We start from the raw sequence: 19,788 nt of genomic DNA on the forward strand, positions 1-19,788 counted from the left end.
GGCCACAGCTATTTAATATATCTATGAAACCAGTTAAAGGTTATAAATCTGTTAAATGACCATGCCAGAGGTTAGCTTTAAAGCTGTTGCTGTACAAAACAGCTCTCAATGGCCCTGCTCCATGTGTCCCTTCCCCTAGCTCAGACTGGTGGGATGAGGACATCATATATATATTTTTCTCTAATATTTCCTGAACACCCGGAGTTCTGGACCCCATTATAAATCCCTATTTGGGTCCCTCCCCCGCCCCCCACTGGCTGCACCCTGTTACAGGCTTACTTTTATCTCCTCTTCTCTCAAAGGCCGGCTCACTCCTGTACCACAAACATCTCTGTCTCCTACAAGTTGTGTTAGGGGTTCTGGGGATGGGGAGCCGCTGCCTGAGCCCTCAGCTCACATTTTCCTGAGCTTCTACCTGTTCCCAAAGGATCACCCTTTCAGATGCAGTTGGGGTGGTGGGAATGGCAGGATGCCCCTGAGAATGTGTGTGAACCTGAGGGACAGGGCACAGCTTTCTCCCCGCCCTCTTCTCCCATTGCTCTTCAAAGCAAAAATGTCTTGCCCCACCCAGCCCTATCATCTGCCCTTGACTTTCTCCTTTCTCCCTCTCCTTTTCTCATCTACTTATCCAAGAACCATTGACTGGGGGAGGAGGATTGTGTGCCAGGATCTGTGCCAGGGTCAGGGATTGCCTAAGTAAACCAAGTTCAGTTCCTGTTGTCAGGAAGTGAAAGACGGGTGGACTGAGGATTGTGACACAGTACAGAACATGCTCAGCAGTCGGTATGTGCTTCTGAAAAACTCTGGAGTCAGATTGGCCTGGTTCTGAATCTGCCTCCATCCCTCATTCCTTATGGTGTGACTTCAGGCAAATTGTCTAACCTTCAGTTTACTTGTCTGTGAAATGGAGATATCACCTTATAGGATTGTTGTGGAGATTAAGTGAGAGAATCCTGATAAAGTGCTTGGAATAGTGCTTGGTGTGTGATAAACATCCACTAAAGGCCAATTAGTATTATTTGAAGTATCCTAATGATAATGCTGACATTTATTATCCTTTATTGGTGCTCATTCTGAGATAGTCAGGCGATATCAGGAAAAGAAGTAGAAGTCCGTGGTTCAGGCACAGACTTTGTATGGACACAACAATGACTCAGCTATGGCCCTTGTCCTTAAGGACTTCATAATCTCTTAGAGGTGGCAGATATGTGAACAGCCCATTGGAAAATTATTATCACTCCCATCACTCCGAGACCTGTCATTTTCTGGCCCTCACCATGTTCCAGGCACAATACTAGGTTTTAAAGATATGTTATCTCTAATTCCTCCCTAACCCTACAAGGGCTATATTACCCTCATTTTGCAGAGGTTTCATAATAATTAGTAATTTGCTCAAGATCAGGCTGTTGGCAGTGTGAAGTACTGACTTAAGGAGAGTTATCTACTCAGTCTGAAAAGATATCAGGGAAGGCTTTGGAGAAGAAGTGATATTTGGTCAGGATTTTGAAAAATGAGTAGTTTTCCAGGAGCCCAAATGGGGAAGGAATAGCACTTCTGTGGGCCTCCTGGAGGACTGGAGCTGCAAGCAGCACCAGCAGAAGTTCCTCAGGCCTGGGGATCTTTGGGTCCCACACCAGGGAGCACTAAACTGGCCTGTGGTTACCTGCACCCACCCTAACAACCATTTCCTTGTCTGCCCCTCAAGACAGTATCATAACCTACAGGAAGGGTGGTTATTTTAGGGAGAATATAGTCAACAGGTTTGTAATTCCAGAGGATTTCATGAAGTCACAGAGCTAAAATACTTGCATGGCTTTGGAGCCCCTCTCCCCATATCTATTGACCCGGCCAAGGGTCCAGAGGGTCAGGGGTCTAGAATGGGATACCCAGGGAGGCTGGGAGTCATTGATGGGGATTAAGTCAGGAAGACAGTCTCAATGGCCTTCAGAAGACCCCACCTCAAAAAAAGAAAAAGAAAAAAAGAAGACCCTACCAGATTTGGGGCAGATAAGTGAAACATCTTCCTGTGTTACAGTCATTTCCCCTGCATTCTTTCTCTTCCTTTCACTCCCCTCACACCTGACAGCAGCTGCAGAGGAGGCAGCCATCTTGGTGCAGTCACAGGTCTGGTGGTCTGAGCCAAAATGTGGCATTAGGATCCATCTGGCTGGCTCTACACTTGGGAAAATCTGGACTCATCATCATTAACATTCTGTTTCCCTACTCAGAGCAATAAGAAGGAGACATCCTGCATCAAGGACAGCAGCAAGGTGAAGACTCCTAGAGCAGAGCAGCCTTTAAAACCTAGCTCAAGTCTCAGAGCCACCCACCCTTGGCCAAGTACAGCAAGGGGCTCCCAGGGAAGTGGGGAGTTTGAGGCAGCCCTTGGGGGAAAATATATGACCACACGGTGGTAAGGCTTTGGTGCATGTGACAGACAGATTGCAGGTGCTGTTCAAACTCCTGGCTACGCAGCAGAAGGAGGATGGACGAGGTGTGTCCCTGAGGCTGATGCACCCTCCACCCTCTCCTTGAAACAGTCCCCACCAGCCTCACAGACCTAATTCATTCATCACATTCAGAATGACCCCTGAGAATGTAAAATACAGCATCGGGAATATAGTCAATAATATTCTAATAACTATGTCTGGTGTTAGATGGGTACGAGATTTATCAGGGTGATCACATAGTATGTTATATAATGTCTGATCACTGGGGTATACACCTGAAACTAATATAATATTGTATGTAAACATAATTGAACAATAAAAGAAATGATTTAAAAAAAAAGCATCCCTGGGAGGGAATGGCCCCCACAGGAAGCAGGAAGCACATGCACATTCCAAAACACTCAAAGAGGGAATTATTTCTGGGCTGCCCATCCCAGGCCAGAGTACCAGCAGCCAGATTTCCAGAGCTGCTGTCATTGCCTCTGGCTGTTGGCAAAATTAAACTTCCTGAGAAATGAAAATGAGCTGGCCCCCAGGGTTGGAATTGTTTGCCTGCCTGGGGCTGTCAGTGTGGGGCTGGGAGTGACAAGGGGTGGGAGTGGGGATGGGTAGATTATGGAGGAATAGAAGCAGTGTCATAGGCCCCCATCATGTAGCACACGCCTGTGCCACGTGCACACTGAAATATGTTCAGAACATGTACCAAGTCTGCGTGTCACCTGCTGGGATCCGCACTTGGTAAGGCAGGTGTCCTGGGGCTCTTGATAACTGCTTGAGTTTCCAGTGCCTGGGCCAAAGTAGATGCTCAGTAAATAGACACTGATACCTGAATGAATGTAGTTACCAGACCAGAGTCTCCTGATAAACACTGTGATACTCCTTCCCAGCCTTTTATCCAACACAGGTCGCGGGCAGGTACCTCGAGGAGCAAGTTAATGCTTTGCCTCCTCATCATTCCAATAGAATGGTGCTGTGGGATACTTAATAAATGCCAAAAAAAAAAAAAGTGAAAAATGGTCTCCTTGGCACACGAAGGAGTGGGCAGTGGCCTGGTTGGGTGCCCCACAAACGTAGGTACACTCTGGGACCTCAAACTCCCACTGTTTCCTCTTCCTCCTGTGTCAGGAACATATGCCTGCCCAGACCAGCTTCTACCACCATCTTTTGATATGCATAGTTCTCCCTCTTATCTCCAGCCTTCCTTTCTAGTGTCACATACTGTCCCTCTTACTCTCTGGGACACCTCTTGTACCCTACATCAAATTGTCCCAGCCTTACCTCTTATTCTGGCCACTGCTGTGACCCTTTTGAGCTGCCTTAAACCAGTTTATGTGGCCTGACCTGACAGGACCCTCCCCTTGGCCCCTGACCTTACCTTCTGGATTTCTAACCCAGGGCTTCCTTGTGGCTAGGAAACTACCTGCTGGCTTTGTCTGAAGGGCAGGGCAGTTAATAGCCTGGAAACAACTCTTGATAATGGGGGTTGAGGGTTTACAGACCCTTCAGAAATCTTTTCTCAATGCTCCCTGGTTGCTTAAAGCTGTAACCAAATCAATAACACATTCATATATTGTCTGTGACTTTTACTCTATGATTAGCTTTCAAGGGTACTCAGGCTAAATCACTTTCCTTTTCCCTTTGTTCTCTCTGCCCTAGCCACATTGGTTTCCTTTCCATTTTTCAACTTTTTCCCACATCAGGATTTTCTAATGAGATTTTCCCACCTCCTGGAGTGCGTTTCTTTCTGCTAGGGAAGCCCCTTGGCTGAGACCTAAATAATTAGGAGGCAGCCATGAAAAGGAAGACCTGGGATAACAATGTCCCGGGCAGAGGGGACAAGCCAATGCAAGAGACTGAGGAGGGCAAGAATGTGGCATGCTCAGGGGCAGCAAGAAGGCTTTGGTGGCTAGAGCAGAGTGAGAGGGAAGAGGGGCACAAAATGCTGTTGGAGAGGGCAGGGACCACCAGACCGACTGTAGTTTTATGGTCCACAGTAGGAAACTTGAATAATATTTTAAATGTATCAGGAGGTAAGCTCCACTGGAGCAGGAATTTTGTTGTCTGATTTCACTGCTGGCCCTCAGGAAGTAGTAGGCACTCAATAAATGTTAGTGAAATAATGAATAAACCTCCTTGCCCATATCCATGGTTGACATAAGAAATGTCCAAACTTGTAGAGAATTTTTATGAGTATATTTGAGCCAAATTGAGGATAATTACCAAGAAGCCAAGATCTCAGATGCTCTGGAGAATAATAGTTCTGAAGTTTCTTTTATGAATTTGAAGGTAAGAAGGGAACATAAGGAGGATTATTACATGGACGTGGGAGAAAGCAAGGTGGGGATTGGATTACAGGATGATTAACAAGATTATGTGGTCTCCTGAGGGTGCTTATGCTTATTTCAAAGGTGTGTCAACCTAGATGCACAGAAACAATAAACAAGGCTTGCTTAAGACAAGGATAAATGTTTTACTAAAAAATGTTTATGCCCCGGGTGTGACTGCCTAGCATGACCTGCCTAGTTAGGAAATTATGATCAGATTACCCCATAAGCTTACTTTCCATAGGACCCCTTTTTCTTCCTCATCATGTCCCAGCCACCTCTTGCTCCACACAAGGTGACAGATTAGTTCTCTTTTCTAAGATGACAGCTCCAGGAGGGACAGGGTCAGGCTTGGTTTTGTTTTATCCTGAGAGATTCTTTTGGGAGTAAACACCCTGCCTGCTCTGAGCACTGACTCTTGTGTCCTTTTTATTTTTTCTCCCACACTCAATTCTGATGCCATTCCTCACTTCTCTGCTGTGCTGGGCTCTGCTCCTGACACCATTAGTCACCTCCCTCAGTTCTCAGCTTCCTTAATGAGCAGCTGGCTTGTCTTCAGTCTGAAACAGGCCTCCCCCTGCCTGCTGTTTTCTGGGTAAACCAAGGTCTGGGGTGGGAGTGTAAGGCTCAGAGAAGGATCTCAATCTTCTTCCCTGTCTCTCCACCTTCATGTTCTGAAGGTGAGGGGCGGGAGTGGAGAACAAAAAGGGTTATCTCTGGGTAAAGGAGGAGATAAGTGGAAGACAGCTAAAGTTTAGGGGTGGATTATAACTGCGGCCCAGCTTTCCTGCTGGGAGGAGTCCATGGAGGGGGCAAGGAACAGAATGAGATAGCAGCTGGAGTGACTGAGCCAGGGCTGAAGGGAGGAGATCCCATTCCAGTGGGCAACTGAGGCCAGAGAGCTTTTGCTCGGCTGTTGGCCTTTCCTGGGCTGGCCAGTTTCTGCCCTGTTACTGTTCTCCATGTATAGAGGCAGGAAGGCGACAGAATACCTTCTTAAGGGCTCTGCCAAATACCAAAGTACATTTGATTGAGATTGTAATTGTTGTTGGTTGATCTGAGGCAGCCCTGGACAGGCACATCCCCCAAAGGGCCAGGGTAATAGAGAGTTTCCACACTCCTATGCCAAAGAAAGAGGCTGTACCTGGCGAGGGCTCTGCAGAAAAGAGATGGCACACTCAAGTTGAAGTGAAGCTAATGGAGGAAATATTTCCTGGGCTGGGTTACAGGAAGTAACAAAGGATGCAGAGGTACCCAGGGCCTAGCCACAGAAGACTTGCCCAGTTTTTGGCTAGAAAGGGGAGGAATAAACAGAGTGGTGTTGCCAGAACCCGGTGAGACCTGTCTGTGGGAGAGCCATTGTCCTACAGGAGCTGTGGCCTTCTGCAAAGGAATATAGCTGCTGCCAACAGTGCGGCCTGGCAGTGCAGACTATGTCCTGCCAGTGCCTCCCATTGGCCAAACCCAGCAGGCAGCTGAGGGCAGGGAGCCAGGGTGACTCAGTCCATAGAGGTCAGCTTCCTGTGGCCTAAGCAGGATGGAGAAGGACCTTCTCATCTCTTCCTCCTGATGTCACCCACCCCTAGGCCTACCTTGCCCCTACCTGGTTCCTAAAAAGCTTCTGAGTCCCTTTGCGGTTGTGCTCAGAACCCATACCATACCAGGCTGAGGGGGCCAGGTCTTGGCCAGGCTCAGGGGAGGTCCCGACCATGCAGGGAGGATTTCAGTTGTCCAGAGTCTACCTCTACCTCGGCTGTTTAGCATCAGGATTCCCAGATGGCCCCATTCTCCTTGTGCCAGGCTTTAGGAACAGGCAGGCTGCATAATTACACTCAACTGACAAACCCTTGCCCCCATTTGAGTCTGTTTCAACTAGAGGAGGCAGGAGGTTTCACTCTGCTTCTCCCCTGACTGGGCTCTGGCTTTCATCCCTTATCCTCTGATTTTCCATTTTGATCTGAGGAGCCTGGGGAAGCTGGGGAGCACCCTGACCCTCTCAGCATTTAGACCCTAAGAATAGGCATTCCTGCCTGACTTCTCCTAGAAATGCTAAGGTCCTTCCTTCTCCCCCACAGAACTATTAAATTATTAAATTTCATGAGTTCATTTACAGCCCCGTCCTGGGTTTCCACTTTGAACCTTAATTGGTCCCTTCCCCCACACCAGCTCGTTTCTCACCCTGGGTCACCCTGAAGGTTCCTAAGTGAGGAACTTGAGGTGGACTCGAAGCTCTGAAGCCTAGGGATCCAGTCATAAATGTATATTGTATCATTCAGAGTTCTCCAGAGAAACAGAACCAATAGGAGCTATAGAAATAAATATAGATAAAGATATAAAATGGGAAATGAGATTTATTATAGGAAATTGGCTCACACAATTATGGAGGCTAGAAGTCCCATGATCTGCCATCTGCAAGCTGGAGACCCAGGGAAGCTGGTGGTGTACTTTGAAGGCCTGAGATCCTGAGAGCTGACGATACAGATTTCAGTCTGGATCTGAAGACCTGAGAACCAGAAGTGCTGATGTTCCAGCTCACACAGTCAGGCACAGAGAGAATTCGACCTTCTTCACCTTTTTGTTCTATTTGGGTCTTCAACAGATTGGTTAATTTTATGTGTTAACTTGATTGGAATACAAAAGGCCCAGATATCTTGTTAAATATTATTACCCACCCACACTGGGGAGGGCAATCCTCTTCACTGAGTCTACCAATTCAAGTGCTAATTTCCTCCAGAAACATCCTCACAGATACACTCAGAAATAACGTTTAACCAGATTTCTGGGCATCCTGTGTCCCAGTCAAGTTGATGTATAAAATTTACCATCACATAATACTTACCAGTTCAGGTAACTGTTCTATCCTTCCTCTTTCCCCAGCCTCCAAGACCAACTGGGCCCTAGGTTTTCCTAGGGCACACACCCTGTAATAGAAGACTACTGTTCTGGCCTGTCTAGCATCATTTCCCCTGGCTCCAGCTCTAGAGATTTGGCTTAGGGTACTGCTTCAGCAGTTATAATCTTGGCGGACTATTAATGAAGACTCCCTCGGTTCATTGGATGAGGAGTTGCCATGTGACCTAAACTAGGCCAATTAGGTGGTCTTTCTACCTTGAATCTTGAATGGAATGATGCAAAAATGGAATTCATTTATCCCCAAGGCAGCACCATGAAGAGACTAGTCCTTAGCCCCAGCTACCTTGATTTCACTGTCCTGCTTCTTCATCTTGCTGGAATGGTCTCTTAAGTGTTTGTTTTTTTTTAAATTCTGTGGGCCATCCCCATTTCTTTCTAGTATAATCATTTTTTGTTTAAGTTAGCTATAAAGTTTTTCTGTTGCTTACAACCAAATATTCTCACCAATAAAAATTCCACTTTCTTAGAGGAGCTAAGGGGTTTGACTCCTCTAGTGGGCTCATGTCTACAATCTCTGGCTTGGCTAAAAATCTCATCTAGTCCTGGAATGAAAAGAAAGGAGAGCTCCTGTTGCTAGTGTATGCTTGTCACACCTCATCTCAGGAACCTTTTCTTTGTTGCCTGGCTCATCAACATCCACTCCCAGGTCCTGGCAGGGTAGCTCAGTTGGTTAGAGCATTGTCCCAATACGCCAAGGTTGTAGGTTTGTGGTCAGGATACATACAAGAATCAACCAATAAATGCATAAATAAGTGGAACATCAAGTCAATGTTTCTCTCTCTCTCCATCTCAAATCAATTAAAAAACAATCTCCCTCCCCACCACCCCCCCAGCCTGACTTCCAGGTCTCCACACTCAGGTCACAGCCTGAAATAGCCAAGCTTATCTCCCATGACTCCCTATCACAAGTTCTGCAGTCAGGTCAGGCTGGTCTCCTTGTCATTTTCCACAAATAGCGAATTCATTCCTGTGATTTTCTTGGACACTCGATAAGCTGGTAGCCCTCTGCTGAGTGTCTGAGTCCCTCTCAGCCTTTAAAATCTTAGGCTACATCCTGCCTCTTCCTTTCCTAAGCCTCCTGTATATCAAACCCACAGTTGCTTCAGAAACAAGCACCTCAGTGGTTTCTCTCACTTCTGTGGGACAGAGCAAGTGATTTGTGTGGTTGACCTTTGTTTCCTTTGGAGACTAAAGTCTTTGAGGACTGAGATGTCCTGGTACTTTTCCTGTATGGGTCTTGGTGTATGAGCCTGAGCACACAGTGGGTGCTCTTATTTATTTCTCCGCACCAAGTTTGGTAATTGTTTTGATCTATAACCCATATTCTTTTTTGAAAAAGATTTAAAAAATTATTTTTAGAGAGAGGGGAAGGGAAGAAGAAACAGAGTGAGAGAAACATTGATCAATCGGTTGCCTCTCACACGTCCCGAACCAGGGACCTGGCCCACAGCCCAGGCATATATACTGACCTGGAATCAAACTGGCGACCTTTTGATCTGCAGGATGACACCAACCTACTGAGCCACAGCAGTCAGGGCAACCCATATTCTTAAAATTTTTTTTTTTTAATTTTAGAGAGAGAAGTAGGGAAAGAGAGAGAAACATCAATTTGTTGTTCCACTGATTTATGCTTTTATTGGTTGCTTCTTGTACGTGTCCTGATAGGGGATTAAACCCACAACTCCCAACCTTGGTGTATCAGGATGACGCTTAGCCAGGGCACCCATGTTCTTCATTCATTCATTTACCCAACATTTATCACCCACTTACTAAGTGTGGGTTCTCTACTAAGCTCTGGAGGTTCACAGTGAATAAAACATAGCCAAGGAATTCAGTCTAGTAATGAAGATTTATTGAGAATTAGATGTAGCAGGATGGCTTATTGAGAAAATAACCTTGTGTGGTTTTCTCAGCTGCAGGTTCACCTCAAAGGAATGAAAGGCATTCCACCCCTCCTGGGGAAAAGCCAGACTTTGTGTCCTTAAGGTTTGAATTAAAAAATAAATTTTTTTCTCCATGAACTTAAACATTTTTTTTGCACTTCGTGAGGATTTGTATGTTTCCAGGTAGAAAGGAAAAACCACAACAGCAGATGACCCAGCTGACAACGTCCACACAGGCTTCCCTAACGGAGATTAGGATCGGAGACAATTCTTCCCAGTTAGAAGAGGGATGGGCCCTACTCAGGAGGGTTAGTTGGAACTCTCAAGACTAGAAAGGGGGTGAAGGGATGAATTCTAGTGGAGCAGAGACCTGAGCTCACATAAATGCAGATCTTCGGAGATGAGAGGACCTGGGAAGAAGACTATTTGGGTGAGCATGTACGTAACGATAGTAACAGCCAGCCTTCCCACTTACTATATGCCGGGCACTGTGTTAAGCACTTTCTGTGCCTTCACTTATTTCTCGTAAGAACCCTATGAAGTAAGCGATATTATTGTTTCCATTTTACAGAGGAGACAAATGAATTGCCTGAAGTTATGGATCTGAGGATCAAACCTAGGTAATCACTGAGGGTCATGAGTACCTGTGAGGTATGAGCACACAAAAGCCACAATTTTGGGAGCCTTGGCAAAGGTCGCTGTGGCTGGACTTTTCACTGAGGGCATAGAGCTGCCGCAGAACCCCCACATTCAGATGTGTGGCACAGCACAGGCCGGGGGCACAGCTGTGGCAACTGGCATGAACTGAGGACCCGGTGATCTTGCTAAGAAGAGGCTTATATCAGTTACTATGGCATCAATGATGCCATATAACAATCACCATATTTCACTGCACACTATAGTAAGCATTCATTTGGCTCATGTGGGTGGGGCCCAGGTGGGGGCTAGTTGCTTACAGGCTGGCTTTGGCTGGGTGGTTTGGCTCTGTTCCATGTGTCTCACACCACTTTTCCAGGACCAGCAGGCTGTGGTCAAGGAATGTTTACTCATGGAGACGGAAGAAACACAAGAGTAACAGCAGCAATGCATAAGTCATTTTAAGTCTGCTTATGTCAAGTCTGCTGAAATACCACTGGTCAGAACAAGTCACATGGCCAAACCTGGAGTCAAAGGATAGAGAAATACACTCTATCCACAGGAAGAAACTCCAAAGTTCCCTGGCAAAGAAGGTGGGTATATAATCCTATTGCCTAAGAGGGAGGGAAGAGATGGAATAGTCTAGTGCTCCACAGAACTTAGGTTTTTCCTTTTCATTTAATTTATTGTGGATTTAATTTTGATTTTGAGTGATAGTGAAATCCTACATTATATTGTGGAGCACTTCATGGCTGTTATAAAGATAAAATCTATCTTCAAGGATCACAAAGTTTGCTATGTGAATATTTAAATCTTTAGTTTTTATTTTAGTAAAAATCTTAAAAATGCTTTTTAACAAGAATACGCTCTGGATGGTCTAGATGACTACACAAGCTGCCTTGCACTTTCCAAAGCCCCAGTGATCACAGAGAACACCAACATTTAACTTTACCATGCAAGTTTCTCAAACTAGGGTCTGTATTCCTAGGGAGCCATGCATTTTCAAAGTTGGCAAACATTAGTGAAAATGATATACAGAAGACAACGAATAAAAGAGGCCCGGATAAAGTCCTATGGGCATCTAAGGGTGCAGGAGCCTGGGGGAGCTATGGGACTTCGGGCAGAACTTAAAGCCAGACTTACTCAAATATCACCACTACAGAGAAGCTTAGCAGCATTTGAATGGATCTTGAGGTATGGTGCAGTGGGGTCCTGGGATAGTCTCCAGGTTCCCTCTCCGTGTGGACATAACCAGATTTTTAGTTTCTAGGGCTTCCCGGGGCAGAAAGAGCTTTACTTTCCATTCCTGCAAATCTGGATCTGTTTATGCATTTTTCTTCCCCATCAAGGTCTTCTTCACTTTCACAAATATGCTGCTAGTTATAGTGTTTGAAGGGGAGGCTGAGGAGTGTCAATGACTAAACTCCCTGGCTCTGAGCCAGGCCAACCCGGGCTCAGATCTTGGCTTTGGCATCTACCAGCTCTGGGCCCTTTGGCAAGTCACTTGAACTCTCAGAGCTGCGGTTCCCTCATTTGAAGAAGGGAATCTTAATGCTCTCATGGGGTGTTTAAAGAATCAGAACTTGCCAGTGAGGCCTGTGTTTCCTTTGTAGAAGATTTTTTACTTCTGATTCAATTTCTTTAATGGTTATAGTATTATTCAGATTTGCTATTTAAAATTGAGTCAGTATTAGTAAGTTATATATTTCAAGCAATTTGTCTGTTTCACATTTATCTTCTGTTGCATCGGTACGAAAATTTAGGCCCTGGTCAGGTTGCTCGGTTGGTTAGAGTGTCATCCCAGTGCACCAAGGTTGTGGGCGTGATTCCCAGTCAGGGCACACACAAGAAGCAACCAGTGAATGCGTAAATAAGTGGAACGACAAATCGACGTCTCTCTCTCCCTTCCTCTTTCTCTCTAAAATCAACAAATAAAAATTTATTCATAATATCCTCTTATCTGTATTTTCTTTCTAATACCCAAAGTATCTATAGCAATATATCTCTTTTCATTCCCAACATTGTTTATTTTTGTCTTTTTTAACTTCTTCTTGATCATTAGCTTTAGAGATTTATCATATTTCACAGAACTGGCTTTTGTCTTGGCTGATCCTTTCTGTTGCTTATTTGATTTCTATTTCTTCAATTTCTGTTCTTCATGTTGTTACTTCCTTCTACTTTCTTTGAGTTTATTGTGCTGTGTTTCTTTTTACCTTATTAAGATAGATACTTAGATTGTTAATTTTCAATCATTTTTTATTTTTTAAGATGTGCATTTAAGCCTCTACATTCAGGGGTGTCCACCATTTTAGTGTCTCTGGACCACACTTGGAAGAAGAGTTGTCTTGAGCCACACATTAATTACATTGGGACATGTAATCAGAAAAACATCCCATGATGTTTTAAGTAAATTTACGTTTTTGTCTTGGGCTGCATTCATAGCCATCCTGGGCTGCATGCGGCCCATGGGCTGTAGGTTGGACTCCCCTGCATCTACATTTCCTTTTGGAAGTTTAATGAGAAAGATATATTCAAGTGCCTGGTCCCAAATAGGAACTCAGTGAATATCTTATCAGCACCACCACCACCATCATCATCACCACCCAGTGTCAGACATGGTGAGACTCCCTAGCTCTCTTGCTCTCCAACTCTAACATGATACATGTCCCCTGAGTGTTATTCAGTGTACTCTCTGAGGACTTATTCTGGGCCACAGATTTCCTTCTTTTGGGGATTTTGGGGAGGCTCCCTCTGAATGGTAAGGCAGGGCACAGACAGGAGCATGTATCTCTGGCTCTGTCTTCCTCAGAGAGCTCAGACCATGTCTTCCCAGGGTGGCTGGCAAGGTCCTAGGCCTAGGGAAAGTGTGAGTTCTAATCTGAACACTGTGGCAGATTTTATTTTCCAAAAATGGCCACAATAGTATCTTCCATCCTATATGCTCTTGTAGAACCTTATTATTTCCCCTGCCGAGAGGTAGAGTATAGCTCCCTTCCTCTTGAGTTTGGTGGGCTTGTGGCTCCTTGTGGGTTATGGATTTATAGACCAATAGGTTGCAGCAGAAATGATGCTGAGAAATCTCTGATGCTTGGTCATAATAGGAGATGCAGCTTCCACCTTGTTAGCTGAAAAACTCATGATTAGAGCCCCAAATCACCGCATAGGAAGTCTGACTACCTTGTGGCTGCCATATGGCGAGGAAGCCAAATGCAGGCACTTTGGCCTCCAGTCCTCATCTTCAAGTCAACCCAGATCAGGCCCTAGACATGTAAGTGAATGAGCCTTTGGTGATTCCAGCCACCAGCTATTGACATACCACATCCTTCTAATCTTACCAGTGGAGGTCCCAGACACTATAGAACAGAGACAAACCATAGCCCACTGTGTCTGCCCAAGTTCTCGATCCAGGAAGTCATGAGCATAAAAAAGGATTGTTTTAAGCTCTAAGCTTTCAAGTATTTTGCTACACAGCAATAGATAACTGAGACAATGCTCATTACTTGTCTGGTACCCGAGTTCCCCAAGTAGAGGCTATAAAAGCAGAGCACAGCAAAGGTCTTTGCATGAGTCCTGTGGGGCCCCACTGGAAATGAAGATTCTCTAATTTTATCAATTTGCCTAGAGTGACCTCCCCTAAGGCCCTTGGTCCAACTTTTCCAAGTGCTGAGACTGTCTTTATCCTTTATCAAAAAGGCTAGGTGGCCCCCACATGATATTGGTGTACTTTCAGTATAGCTTCATCTACAGTTAACATTTATTGAGAACTTACTAAGTGCCAGGCACTAGGCCAAGTATTTTACACACATGATCTCTCTGAATCTGTATAACAAACCCATGACTATTGTCCTCCCCGTTTTAAAGACGTGAAGTGAGGTGATCAAACGGCTGCTGTATCATAGTGCTGCTCTGCATATCAAATGCAGAGCTTATGACGGAGGCCTGCGGAATGATAATAGAGAGTGTTGTCAGCTCCACATTCGACCTCTACACTGTCCCCCCAGACCTGGGAGCCTGCCAGCACACTTTCTACACTCCTTTAATAACTGGCTTCCTGTGAGGTTCTGCCAGTTAGAACCACTGGCTGGAGACTGGAAGACAGGACTAAGGGAGAATCCATGTTCTTGCTGCATTTCGATGGCACGTCTTAGTAAAGGCCACATTACTTGCTGTTGGTTTGCTCTTCGTACAGGCAGGTCACTTCCTAATAGTCTCAGCAGCACAGCAAATTTCAACTATGGTTATCATCGTTTCTAATTTTACCCTTCCAGCCTTAGGGCTGACAGTGACTTCCTGTAATTACTAATCTTTGGAAAACCTCATCTCCCTCTTTTTACTCCTCCAGCTCTTCCAACATGTTTGTGACCAATTCCTCAAATTAAATTCTTTCTACTTGAAATACCTAGAGTGATTTCTGATTTTCCCTGATTATCTATTGACTGATATACTTGACTTTACAAAACGTTGTATAACCTGACCTTTATTCAACTCTCCAATCTGAACCCCATTCTCCTGCTTGCTCACTATGTTTCACTCACACGTGTCTCTTTTCTGTTCCTCAAATAATTGCAGTCTTTTCTTGCTTTTGGGCCTCTGCACTTGTTCCCAATGTTTAGAATGCATTCCCCCCAGCATTTTGCAAATCTGGCTCTTTCCCATGCCTCTGGTCTCAGTATAAATATTAGCTTTGCAGATCAGCCTTCCCTAACTAGAAATCTAGAATAAGCCTTCCCCTCACTCAAGTACTCTTATCACATTACCCTTTTATTGTCTTCACAGCACTTATTACTAACTGATCTTATCTTGCTGATTTATTCCTTAACATGTTTACTGTATGCTTCCAGACCAAGATGAAACTGACAGCACAGAGAGCCTGTCTGTCTTGTTTATTACTGTATCCAATGCCTGGCACGAAGTTGGTGCTTGATACATATTTTTGGTTAATGAATGATGGAATGAATGAATGATATGCAAGTCTCTCCTCAGGCCTGAGATGTGCCTTGGCACTTACTGAGATGTTTGACATTGAAGACATCTCACTGCCTCCCTTGAGGCAGGACCACCAAGGCTTGTGCTCCAGCAACAGGACCCTGAGCTCCACTTGTGCCTTCAGGCAGGCCCCTCCTGGGCACTGGGAGGCCTCCTATGGCCCTGCTGTTGTCTTCTGGCATGTCCTCATCAGCCTGTTTCTTTCCATGCTTCTAGCAGGCTGCAGGGCATTAATGATTAAAAGTGTAAACCTGCTAAGGGCTCAATTAGACCCGTATCAATTAGACCATGTGCCCACCAGGTGGGCAGCTCATTAATTCCAATAATCCAGGACCCACTCTTACAAAGCTTTTTCCATCTGTGTACTGCATTTGATTACTACCAAGAAAACAAACAAGATTGTTATAAAATTAATTTTACTGATCATGACATTCGTGTCACATAATAACAAGCAGAAGGTTTCTGTTACATAAACATTTAACCCAAATCCTTGCTGTAATAATAAACTGAATCCAAAAAGACAATGAAATTCATACTGGCATGCACAACTAAGAGCCAATACATTTTTCTTTTATGACATTATGAACAAAATAAATTATGGGATCTTATTCTAAACAAAACAAAAACTCATTTTATTGCTGCAGTGGAGGAGAGAAGCCAGCAGGGTGAAGACCAAGGCTTGCTTTGCAAGGGTGGCATCTTATCATCTTGTCCATCTCCCTGCCTTTGGGAAGATCTCTTTTTTGGTTTTAACACCTCCTAATTTGAGAGTATCTTCTGGATATCAGAGACTGGCTGACACAGGCAGAGGAAACAAACAGAAAGCCCATAAGAATCTCTATAAGAACATTAGGAGTACAGTTTCCAACAAAAAAATTAAAAATATTTGTGTATTTATTTATTTTCAGAGAGAGGGGAAGGGAGGGAGAAGGAGAGGGAGTGAAACATCAATGTGAGAGACAAACATTGATCAGTTTCCTCTTGCACATTCTCTAACTGGGGACCATTCCCACAACTTAGGCATGTGCCCTGACCGGGAGTGAAAGAGGTTTGAGAGAGAAACTGACTCTGGGCTAGAACCCGGGCTTGGCCAACCAAGAAGAGCAGAAGAATCTAGCCAAAGGCTGGCCTGCTCTGGACTAATTTACCAGCCATTGCAGGCACTTACCCAACCTGGGAACCCCTGTTTAGGCAGTTGGATGGAGTGGGAATGAGAGCTTCCACATGCTCTCAGAGGCTGGCAGACAAACTCATTTTGTTGTCTTTCCATTATTTCCTCCCAATTCCTCTGCTTTAGGCTAACTAAACCCTTCACCATTCCCTGTATGAACATCCTACTTTACCTCTTCTGTGGCTTTCTCATATTGTTCTTCTGCTAGCATGCCCCGCCTTCTTCTTCTATCTCCATCTTGATATTCTAGTGTTTGTTCAAAACCCAGCCCAAAAGCCACTTCCCTCAAGAAGCCTTCTTTGATTTCCCCAACTGGAGAGTTTTGCTCTCTGCTTTCACTCCTAATTCCCTGAATTATAGGACTCCAGTCCCTTTTATTGTATAATGAGTGTTCACATACTTCTAACCCTTTGTGATGATTATATTATTTTTCCCAATGATTTACTTTTCCTCTCTGTGAAAGTACTATAAGTCACCAAATATCACCATGTGACTTTCAGTATCTCTTATGGAAGGAGGATACTTCACTACCCTGTTGTTACCAGGTTTTGTTATGTGGCTTGCTTTGGCCAGTCAAATGAGAGTAGATGTGCTATGCATTCCGTGATACAATTTTGCAGATGTTGTCTCACCGAGCCTCAGGACAACCTTGTGAGAACAGTAGAGGATAATGAACCTCTCTGTAGTTTTTTGTCTGCCTAATGTCTCTGTTTTCTTTGGGGAACTACCCCTGCCCCACTCTGGTGGTTCTGCTGGGGCTGCCAGTCACAGCATCAGCCCCACTAGTCACAGGGGTAGTCATGTGACCCAGGTCTGCTTTATCTCATCCTCTGGATACAGTGATTGGACCAGAGATAGGCATATGACCTAACTAGGGCCAACAGAGCCCTTTCCTGAGAGGAAGTGCAGACTCAGAAGAAAGATATCTAGGAAGAGTCCTAAGTATGAATGGGAAATCTTGAGAGGACACTTACTGTTATGTAATCCTCCTCATACTCTAATATGTTCATCTTTCACTCTTCAAAACTTCTGCTTCCTAACTTACCCTAACTCTTCAAACACCTTTCACCCCTCACTTTTAGCTGATGACCTTGCTTCATACCTCATGGAGAATATAGAAGCAATTAGACAAGGTTCTCCCTCATTTCCCTAGCCCCAATTCTACTTACCTACCCGTAAATGTACTCATATAATTTGCCTTGCCTCTTTATACAGTAGATAAAGTTTCCACCCCTTACAGTATAACAGGTATGCCGAGACGAAAAAATATGGCCCAAATGAAAGAACAGATCAAAGCTCCAAAAATAGAACTAAGTGATGAAGACATAGCCAACCTACCAGATGCAGAGTTCAAAACACTGCTAATCAGGATGCTCACAGAATTGGTTGAGCATGGTCACAAAATAGAGGAAGAAGTGAAGGCTATGCAAAGTGAAATAAAGCAAAATATACAGGGAACCAACAGTGAAGGGAAGGAAACCAGGACTCAAATCAATGATCTGGAGTAGAAGGAAGAATAAACATTCAACCAGAATAGAATGAGGAAACAAGAATTCAAAAATATGACGAGAGGCTTAGGAACCTCTGGGACAACTTTAAATGTTCCAACATCCCAATCATAGGGGTGCCAGAAGGAGAAGAGGAAAAGCAAGAAATCGAAAACTTATTTGAAAAAATAATGAAGGAGAACTTTCCCAATCTGGCAAAGGAGATAGACTTTCAGGAAGTACAGGAAGCTCAGAGAGTCCCAAAGAAATTGGGCCCAAGGAAGCATACACCAAGGCACATCATAATTACATTACCCAAGGTTAAAGACAAGGAGAGAATCTTGAAAGCAGCAAGAGAAAAGAAGACAGTTACCTACAAAGGAGTTCCCAAAAGACTATCAGCTGATTTCTCAAAAGAAACCTTGTAGGCAAGAAGGGGCTGGAAAGAAATATTCAGTCATGAAAGGCAAGGACCTACATCCAAGATGACTCTATCCGGCAAAGCTATCATTTAGAATGGAAGGATAGACAAAGTGCTTCCCAGATAAAGTCAAGCTAAAGGAGTTCATCGTCACCCAGCCCTTATTATATGAAATGTTAAGGGAATGTTAGACTTATCTAAGAAAAAGATGATGAAAAATACGAACTGTAAAATGACAACTATCTGGTTTGGGACTCACAACCATCAACAACTGAACTTAAAACAAAAACAAAAACAAACTAAACAAACAACTAGAACAGGAACAGAATCACAGAAATGGAGATCACATGGAGGGTTATCTGTGGGGAGGGGAAAGGGGAAAATGGGGGAATAGGTACAGGGAGTAAGAAGCGTAAATGGTAGGTATAAAATAGACAGAGGGAGGTTAAGAATAGTATGGGAAATGGAGAAGCCAAAGAACTTAAATGTACAACCCATGGACATGAAATAAGGGGGTGGAATGATGGTAGGAGGGGGAGTACAGGGTGGAGGGGAATAAAGGGGAGAAAAAATGGGACAACTGTAATAGCATAATCAACAAAATATATTTAGAAAAACAAAATAAAAATACCAGGTTTAATATGCAAGAAGCCAAGGAAACCCATGATGCCAGATACTGAATTTATACTGCACTGTCCTTTGAACACACAGCAGGGATAAAGTGCTGAATGCAGATACCATGCAGTGCAATCATTATGTTGTATTATTATTTTTTTATTCCTCACCCAAGGATATGTTTATTGATTTTTAGAGCGAGAAGAAGGGAGGGAGGGAGGGAGAGGGAGAGAGAGAGAGAAACAGAAACATTGATGTGAGAGAGAAGCATTTTGATTGGTTGGTTGCCTCTCATATGTGCCCTGACTGGTGATCGAACCCTGAACATTTTGATGTGTGGGACAATGCTCAACCAACTGAGCCAGGGCTGTGGTTTTTCTTATAGCAGCCCTAGGGTACTAATACGTCTAACTAGCATCTCAAATTTAAAATGTCCAGAATAGAAGTCATTGCCACTCGTGCCCAAACCTGGCCTGCCCTAGACTTTCTCTCAACCCGTCTTTCTACCCTGACCTCTGGTCTCCTTTACATACAGTAGCCAAAGTATTAAAAACAACAACAACAACAACAACGAAAACCAAAAATGTAAGTTAGATCACCTCCCTCTGTTGTTTAAAATCCTCCAAAGTCTTCCCATAATCCTCTGAGTACAATAAAAATGCCATAGCTTGGCCTACAATATCCTTAATGATTTGGCCCCTGCCTCCTTCCTGGCTGTCATATCTCTGCTCTCCCTGGCTCACTGCTCTCCGCCCACACTGGCTTCCTTCTGTTTCTTGAACAAGCTCATTCCTGACTTGGGACCTTTGTACTGGCGATTATTTTACCTCTGTCTGGAGCTGCCCATCTACGGATCTGCCCTTAACTGACCTTTCCTGGCCTCCCAACGTAAAGTGGGTCCA

The 19,788-nt window shown here is 44.4% G+C and overlaps 1 non-coding gene across 1 annotated transcript; it reads right to left on the minus strand.

The window, feature by feature from the left end:
* Positions 1-18,882: 18,882 nt before the first annotated feature.
* LOC112318223 (small nucleolar RNA SNORA8) lies at positions 18,883-19,020 on the minus strand. The gene has a single exon (XR_002976195.2). It is a non-coding gene; the product is annotated as a small nucleolar RNA SNORA8 (small nucleolar RNA).
* Between the last annotated feature and the right edge of the window lie 768 nt (positions 19,021-19,788).

Source organism: Desmodus rotundus, chromosome 10, assembly GCF_022682495.2.
Source record: "Desmodus rotundus isolate HL8 chromosome 10, HLdesRot8A.1, whole genome shotgun sequence".
Taxonomy (NCBI): Eukaryota; Metazoa; Chordata; class Mammalia; order Chiroptera; family Phyllostomidae; genus Desmodus; species Desmodus rotundus.